Raw genomic sequence first — 9,296 nt, 5'->3', positions numbered from 1 at the left:
TTTCCTATTGGAATTCTAGTCATGAATTCTATTGGTTATGTTTACGCCTACCTGTCTGTTTCATTGTAACGACAAGAGGTGAGTACCAGCCTATCAAGGTAGGGGGTGTGACTTCAGGCATGCACAGTTACTGCATTACTTTTAAAATAACTAAAATCTCCCTTTACAGGGGTACTCTTCAATCAATTCTTCTGCAAGGTAAGGCTTCTTCTTGTTTAACTCTCTATTACATTTAGTCAACACAAGTCCATCCAACTCTTATAAATAAGTGAGTTTAACAAGGAGAAACCGGACAGCAACTGGGATGGAGATGTTTATTGAAGATGACCTTGTTGCTGCCTCTTGAAGAAAGATGACTGTAAACTTTTATGATTTTTTATAGATGGTGGACTTTAAGTTCTTTAAAATTTAGGCCTCAATCACAATCTATTGGGAGCTGCGTTTTCGGCCACTCTTTGATTTGGCACAATCGCAATAGCACAATTTTGGCTGATTCTAAAAAAGCTGCTCTAAAAAAGCCCTATGTACCCTATATAGCCAAAAACTGAATTTTTGTATCACTTTTCAAATACTATTATTCAACTCATGGTCAAGAATGCACGTTCCAGATGACAAGCTCAATAAAATAAGTAGTGTTGTGAACGAGTTTGGACTTAGCGTGCATGGAGGATTGTCCCCTATAAAAACCTGTTTAGAATTGCACAATCTCATACATGGGTCTCTTAGAAAGACACCAAGCAGCAAGGCAAGACAGTTTAAAAGAAGTAAAAATATTGAAAAAAAAAATTCTAATTTTTTTTTGCATAGAAATTCGCTGTCACCATTTTTTGTACAGTTCAAGAGACATTAAACTGCTGTGAACAACTACAAAAGAATAGTAACTACTCACTATGTAATTGCATTTTATCCTGTTCCAGCAGCTCTTTTCAAATCAGTTCTCCTGTTTTAATAGTTTAAAGGCGCCAAATACCAAAGTTCCACTTCTTCATACTGGGCGCCGCCATTACACTGTTTCTGTCAGAGGCTGTAAGAATACTCGAGCTTCAAGATGGCAGCCACTAGTGCAAAGAGGCGGAGCTTTAGTATCTGGCACCTTTAAGCTATTAAAAAAGGAAAACTGATTAGAAGACAGCTGCAGGAACAGGATGAAATGCAATAAAATAGTGAGTAGTTACTATTCATTTGTAGTTGTGCACGGCAGTTTAATGTCCATTTCATGCCAAAATGAAACTGGGCCTTTAACAAACAAGAAAAATAAAAATAGTTTAAAATATTTTTTGTGAAATAGCTATATAAAAAAAGTACACTGTCTACCTGAAGTGTTTATCCACCCTGCTAAGATATATAGGGCATTCATATTGAGGGTGTATTGTGTATTGTGATGACAATAGGTTAATGTTGCACATGTAACATACATAGTAACATAGTAACATAGTAGATAAGGTTGAAAAAAGACTGAAGTCCATCGAGTTCAACCTATACAAATCTAAAATACTTACAAAAAGCTCCAGTTAAGCTTAAATAACCCCATTAAAAGGTGACCCGTTTAATACTAGCAATCATATCTATGAATTTTGTTTATATACAGAAATTTATCCAGACTATTTTTAATTGTATCTATGGTATTGGCATTCACTACCTCCTTTGGTAATGAGTTCCACAATTTTATTGCTCTTACAGTGAAAAAACGTTTCCGTTGCAGGAGATTAAATCTCCTTTCCTCCAACCTTAAATTATGACCTCTTGTCAGAAACAATGTAAATTAGTATTTTCCTTGCTGAGTGAACAAAGGGAATCCATCGATAGAGCTTTGCTGTAACTTTAAGAGGTGTGAATAGGCTATTGTATGTGTCAGTTTTAGGAGACCTCACAGCTTTTATTTTGGAAACAGGCAGTTAGCACTTGAAAAGTGTTTTTTTTTGGGGAGCCATTTTTTGATTTGGCACGATAACAATAGTGCAATTTGGCTGATTCAAGCACTATCAAATAGGTTTTCAACTGCTCTTAAAAAGCCCTATCTACTCTATAAAGCCAAAAACCAAAAACTGCTTGACTATCACAACACATTTTTGTATCACATTTCAAATACTATTACTGAACTCACTGTCAAGAATGCATGTTCCAGATAATAAGCTCAATTATATAAGTATAGTTGTGAACGAGTTGGCATGCATGGAGGATACCTCATATCTTTGAGCCCTCATAACTTTTTTATTAAATTTTTTAAAATAATTTTTACCAGACACTGGTTACTGTTTAATGTATTTTTGATGTGTTTTGTGCAAATTTTTATTTGAGCGTAACCGTTAACAAGAGCTCTGATGTCCCTGTAATCATTCTAGTGTAAATCGCGATTGCCTGTTTGCATTCACTTTTAACTTGTTTTACGAATGGAATTTAATTTGAGTGCAAACTGCCTTGAAAACATGCTAACACATTGCAAACTATATCGCTCCACTTGTAATCTAGTCCTATCTCTATTTCATTTACTGTAATTGTGTTTAAATGGTGGGGAAGGGACTGGTTGGACGGTTCACATGAGAACCTCCAAACCTGGAACAGGGCTTTTAAGAGTGTTTTTTATGTTTATCAGTGCACAAAAAGTATACTATAGAACTTAGAAACACACTAGAGGCTGAATTAGCAGAGTTATAAGGGCCTATTTATTAATGTGCGAGCGGACATGATCCGATATTGCGGATCATGTCCGCCGCACATCGATAAATGCCGACAGCATACGCTGTCGGCATTTATCATTGCACCAGCAGTTCTTGTGAACTGCTGGTGCAACGATGGCCACTGCAGGTTTGTGGCCAATCGCCCGCCAGCAGCGGGTGTCAATCAACCCGATCATTTTGGATGGGGTTAATTTTCGGCAATGTCTGTCCGCCGCCTCAGAGCAGGCCGGCAGGTTATGGAGCAGCGGTCGCCAGAAACACGGGGCTTCAAACTCCATACGGAACTTGATAAATATGCCCAATAGACCCTTCTTATATCTGTTTACATACTTGAATAACATCACATTCATATTAGCTCTCGTTCCACTTATCCAGTACATCAGTATTTCTAAAGTAGAGCCCTTTAAAAAAAAATAAAAAATATTGCACTAGAGATTTCATTCTCTCAACTTTCCTATTAAACTTTGCTAAGCTAGGTGTTTGCTTTTCTCATTATATTCTTATTCTCGCATGGATAAAATGTGCTGTGTTTGGAAATCTGATAAAATATTCAGACCTTTTTCTAAAGCTTTCACTAACTATGCCCTGTGTTAGTTTTTATTGTACATGTAAATTATTTTACAAATAAATTATTTGTGATCAGGAACATCTTTGAAAAAGGTTTTCCACACATCTAAGGAAAGAGATTGCTTTGTACTGACTTTTCTGTATTTTAGACTGACACATGAAAATGACTTACCTTCAATATAATAAAATCATATCCCGGTAATTGCATTCTGCAGACTTAGAATCCCTTTGGACAGACCGGTTCTGCAAATGGCTTCATATGTATCCATTAACGTTCTTTCCTTTTTAATAAAATATAGTATTGAACTTTAATAACAAAACATTTTAATATCCAGTGATACTAGTACTTATGACAGAAAATCACAAATGTATTTATCATAGCAAATATTTTATATGGATACATTTTATTTATGGTTTATTTATGATTTTTTCAATATACAGTTGTGACCGTAAATTAATGAAGTTGCTCTGGGCCATTTTGAAAAATTGTCTTAGTGGGATTTTCTCAAGATTCTTTAATTAATTCTGTTTTCTGGGTCATAAAGAAAAATGAAAGATAAATCATTATCATATATTATAAAATACTTTATTTTTTTTAGCGTTATAAATTTCAGTTGGACAAAAAAAATTCACCTATTGGGATTTTTAAGACTTTTTTTTTTTCAAATTACAGCAAAAGTTTGAAAAATAAATAGACTACATTACAGGCCAGATTACAAGTGGAGCTCTAAATATCGCTTTTGTGAAAGTGATATTTGTGCTCCACTGAGTAATACCAGAGCACGCTAATGTGTGCTTGCATTATAAGTTGACAGCAATACGAACACGAGCTTGCATTCACATTGCTGGGAAGGGTTGTGCTCACGAAAGCGCACTTCCAAAGGCTCAAATAGGAGCCGCGTTCTCATGCTGTCATACATGGCACGAGAACCTGTCAAAACAAACTGGGTAAGTCGAGCAGCGATGGCAGCAAATTGTATATGTATATGAATATATACATATATATTTAAGTGTTAATATGAGTATATACATATACATTTATATTTACTGGGAACACACAGTTCCCATAATGCCCCACACCCGCTCCCTTTAGACCCCAAAAACTCTTCTTGCAGTTATTTTATTAAAAAGTAAAGATGTTACTATCTTTCTTTTTCATAAAGTATATCAAAATTAATTGGTGGTGGGGGGCGGGGGGTTTGGTGGACATTTATAAAATTAACAAGAGATCTGATCTCTGGTTAAGTTAATAAGCGCTAATTGCTACCAAGAGCTTGTGGTATCAATAACCAGCCACTTGTAATGGCTGGTTATTTATCGCACGCCCAGCAATCGGGCAAATTTGGTCATTTGTGGGCGTACAATCAATTAGCGCTCCACTTGTAATCTAGCCTTACATTTTTTACATCACAAAATTAAAGATTTAAGGCCAGATTACTATCCATGGTGCATTATTTTGTGCTCTGTCTCTCATAAACATTAACACATAGGGGCATATTTATGATTGTGCGAGCGGACATGATCCGATATAACGGATCATGTCTGCTGCACATCGATAAATGCTGACAGCATACGCTCTCGGCATTTATCATTGCATCATTACAAGAACTGCTGGTGCATTGCCGCCCACTGCAGATTTGTGGCCAATCGGCTGCTAGAAGGGGGTGTCAATCAACCCGATCGTATTCGATCGATTTGATTTATTTCGATTTCTGTCCGCCACCCTTATTGGACAGGTTATGGAGCAGCGGTCTTTAGTCTGCTGTTTCATATCTTCTGTTTCCATACGGAGTTTGATGAATATGCCCCTTAGCCCAGTACTGCAAGTATTTTATTTTTAACTCTTGCTATTGTGCATTTAAATACATCTTAAAGTGCTGTTGAAATAATGAATGACTTGTGAGTTAAAGCTTAAAAGGGCATGAAACTCAAAATGTTTCCTTCATGATTCAGATAAAGCATACAATTTTGAGCAATCTTTCAAAAATAAATCGACAATAGAAGTAATATGAAAAGTTGTTTAAAGGGACACTGAACCCAATTTTTTGTGTGTGATTTAGATAGAGCATGACATTTTAAGCAACTTTCTAATTTACTCCTATTATCAAATTTTCTTCATTCTCTTGATATCTTTATTTGAAAAGCAAGAATGTAAGTTTAGATGCCGGCCCATTTTTGGTGAACAACCTGGGTTGTTCGTTCTGATTGGTTGATAAATTCACCCACCAATAAACAAGTCCTATCCAGAGTTCTGAACTAAAAATTGTCTGTCTCCTTAGCTTAGATGCCTTCTTTTTCAAATAAAGATAACAAGAGAATGAAGAAAAAATGATAATTTGAGTAAATTAGAAAGTTGCTTAAAATTGTATGCACTTTGATGTTCTGAAGAAGGGAAGTTTACTCCCCGAAACGTCAATAAATTTGACCTTTTTTGAAGAAATCCTGTCTGGTTGCTGTCATTCGAGAAGGTTTTAGATGATGGATCCCAGACACAAGCAATTGCTGAGGAGGCTGTGCCTCCAGTTGTGTACCGAGGGCCTAGCTGATGGACTTGCTCCTCAGTACCTGTTCCAAGAAGGGGTTATTACAGAGGAGCAACTAGAGGACATCTGCTCTCAGACTACCAGCCAGAGGAGGACCATGAGCTCCTTGATCACCTCTCCACACGTGGTCCAAAAGCTTTTAATATTTTCTTGGACTCCTTGACAGAGTTTCCATGGGTGCGTGAAACCCTTGAAAGGGAATGCAAGATTGTAGATCTTCCTCCAAAAAGCAATGTAGAGCTCACAGCAAGAGTCCTCAACAGCTCTCCCACTAATAAGCAGCTCAATCGCTTGGCTGTAAAATTAGTATCAGAGTGGGAGCAGATACTAATGCATCTGGGACTCAACTATGACCAACTGTATAGGTGCAAAACTCACCATCCCTACAGTGTAAGCTCACAAGTGTTGGAAGGACTAATTATGTGGAGATGGCAGATGGGTAGTAAAGCCACTATAAAGTGCCTGTCAGATGCTCTGAAAGCAGCTGAGGTTGACACCTCAATATTACTTGACATTTTGCAATGATATTAAAGGGAACCCTCCAGGCAGCTTTATAGACCAGTAATGCATAATTAATTGTGAATAACATATAATGGATTAGCGGATCAAAGCAATTTCAAGCAGTGTCCTAATGACATTTTTTTTTAATTGAGTCAATGATGACTTAACCAAGAGTACAGAAGATCGATGAAGTGCTGTACTTCTATGTCATTTGGCACATATTTTGTCCATGTATCTTGGTTATAACTTGTTTATTATTTAGGTGTTAACTGAGGAGGCACATTCATAATAACAAAACATTAAATTAGACTTCTGGTTTTGAACTTCTTATATCTGTAAACATGAGTATATTATATAACTTTTTGTCTTTTGGAAGAGTGAGTTAATGTTACATAATATGACATCTTAAAATATGTGATCTCAACATTTAGAACAAAGTGAATAATATTAATTTTTGTCTTTCACTTTATATAAATTATATTATACATTTTGTAATAGTGGCTTTTTATCATTTAAGGGATTTTCTGCAAATTAAAGCTATTATCTGTATGTTTCCTGTTTTTTTCTGAAGGAATCTGATTTGTATAGGTAACATAGAACAAAACAAGGAAACTGTCTTTTGAAACAAAAAAACAAACAAAAAAAATTGTATGCACTATCTGAATCACAAAAGAAAAAATTTGGGTATAGTGTCCCTTTAAAAATGTCTACTCTATCTGAATCAAGAATGAAAAAATTAGGTTGAATTTCCCTTTAATAAAAGTGAAAAGGTTATTGAAGAAATTTGTTTTGGGGGAAGGGTTAAAGAGTCAAGGATTGGAAGGGGTCAAGTGTGTATGTGTGTGTGTGTGTATGTGTGTGTGTGTAAATGTGTTTATGTGTGTGTGTATGTGTGTGTGTACGTGTGTGTATATGTGTGTGTGTATGTGTGTGTGTGTGTATGTGTGTTTATGTGTGTGTATGTGTGTGTGTATGTGTGTGTGTATGTGTGCGTGCGTGTGTATACAGGGGCAAACTGACAACTGAGACTAACAACCCTTTGGACTATGGGAAAAAAAAATAAGAGCCCCTTCACCCAGCCCCCAGTCCAGCCACAGACCTTTTTCATCAAACCAAACTGATTTAAGTACTGGGAGGGTCATTGATGGGTGCCGCCAGCAAACCTTGCCAATGCATATGCTAACAATAGCAACACACCCAAATCTACATCTAACATTGACCTTGTTTAAATGGTCGCTGTCAGATTGATGTGAAATAGAGACGGGGTAGATTTACCAAGTGCCGGGCGGACATGATTAGCTGTAGTGAATCATTTCCGCCCGACGTCGCTAAATGCCGACAGCATTCGCTGTTGGCGATTAACATTGCACAAGCATTTCCTCTAAAATGCTTTTGCAATACCACCCCCCTGCACATTCGCAGCCAATAAGCCAATAGCAGGGGGTGACAATCATCCTGATCGGATCGGGATGATTGCTGTCTGCCACCTAAAAGGTGGCGGACAAGTTAAGGAGCAGTGGTCTTTCAACCGCTGCTTCTTAACTTTCGTTTACGGTGAGCCAGACACTTTGAGCGTAGAAAGCAGCATTCTCTGCTTGTTAAATCTACCCCTTAGTATTGTTGGTCATTAACCAATTCCCAATAGGTCAGTATGTCCCTGTGTGAATATGTGTATTTATTTATGTGCAAAAGGACCATTATAGTAAAGAAAAAGAACATGCTCTCATTCACCCTGCAAATCTATTCTCACATTATGCCCCAGCCCTTCTTTCAACAAGCCCCACCCCCACTCCAGTCGTGGTTCCACCCAAAAAACACCAGTGGGACAATTTTGACTGCAGAGAAGAATCATAAACCCAAGAAGTTTGTCCAAAATTTCATAAAAGTGTAAACTTATCTAATTGGTAGGACAGCCGCCTAATCTTATCTAAGAAATTCTTGAAGTCCCCCCAGATTGTTTGTTCTTACTGCCTCTAATGGAGGTTTATTCCATGAATCAATCACCCTTTCTGTAAGTTATTCCTGAATCTACTACCCTTAAGGGTAAAGGGACATAAAACAAGATATGCACAGATCTCAACCTGTTTTATGTGCCTTTAAGATCATGACCCCTTGTTCTTGATTTTTTTATGAAAAGTACTCACAACCTCAGCTTTACTAAGCCACTTAAAATCCTTGTCGTATCACATATTTCCCTTCTCTCCTCTAAGCTAAACATATTTAGGTAATTGAGCCTTTCCTGGTACGTTTTATTTTTGGTTGTGTATCATTTAAGTGAACAGATTCCACTTTGTTTATATCTTTCTGGAGATATGGCCTCTGGAAGTTCACAAAATACTGAAGATAAGCCCTTACTAGTGATCTGTAAAGTTGCATAAGAACCTTAGTATTTCTGCTGCAAATACCTCAACCAAAACAAGCACTATAAGATTTCTCACTTTTCTGTAATGTAAATGAAGAATTCACTAGGAAGTTGTATTTTATTGACAGTAGGATAGATTCCGTAACAGCATGTCTGCATAGCAAAGACGCATTGTTCAAGAATGTTTTGCTTGATCATTTGAAGCTGTCACTATCATGTGGCTGTGTTGGAATGTCAGACAAGAAGTGGACCCAGGTATTGGGGTTGAATACTCTAAAACAAGCTAGGACCCGTGGATATATTACAAGGGACATGAAACCCCAAACATTTCTTTCATAATTTAGACTGAGCAAACAATTGAAAAAAAGTTTCTAATTCACTTAAAGGGACATTAAACCCAATTTTTTTCTTTCATGATTTAGATAGAGAATACCATTTTAAACAACTTTCTAATTTACTTCAATTATCTAATTTGCTTCATTCTCTTGATATTCTTTCCTGAAAAGCATATCTTGATAGGCTCAGTAGCTTCTGATAGATGCCTCATGTGATTGGCTCACCATTGTGCATTGCTATTTCTTTAACAAAGGATATCTAAAGATTGCAGCAAATTAGATAATAGAAATAAATTGGAATGTTGTTTAA

The 9,296-nt window shown here is 36.7% G+C and overlaps 1 pseudogene; it reads left to right on the top strand.

Annotated features, from left to right (window-relative positions):
* The first annotated feature begins 5,720 nt into the window (after nucleotides 1–5,720).
* On the top strand, nucleotides 5,721–6,313 carry LOC128641968 (death domain-containing protein CRADD-like; annotated as a pseudogene).
* The last annotated feature ends 2,983 nt before the right edge of the window (nucleotides 6,314–9,296 follow it).

Source organism: Bombina bombina, chromosome 11 (genome assembly GCF_027579735.1).
Source record: "Bombina bombina isolate aBomBom1 chromosome 11, aBomBom1.pri, whole genome shotgun sequence".
NCBI classification, from domain to species: Eukaryota; Metazoa; Chordata; class Amphibia; order Anura; family Bombinatoridae; genus Bombina; species Bombina bombina.
The sequence above is the reverse complement of the archived record's forward strand: the minus strand, read 5'-3'. Positions and strand labels throughout refer to the sequence as shown.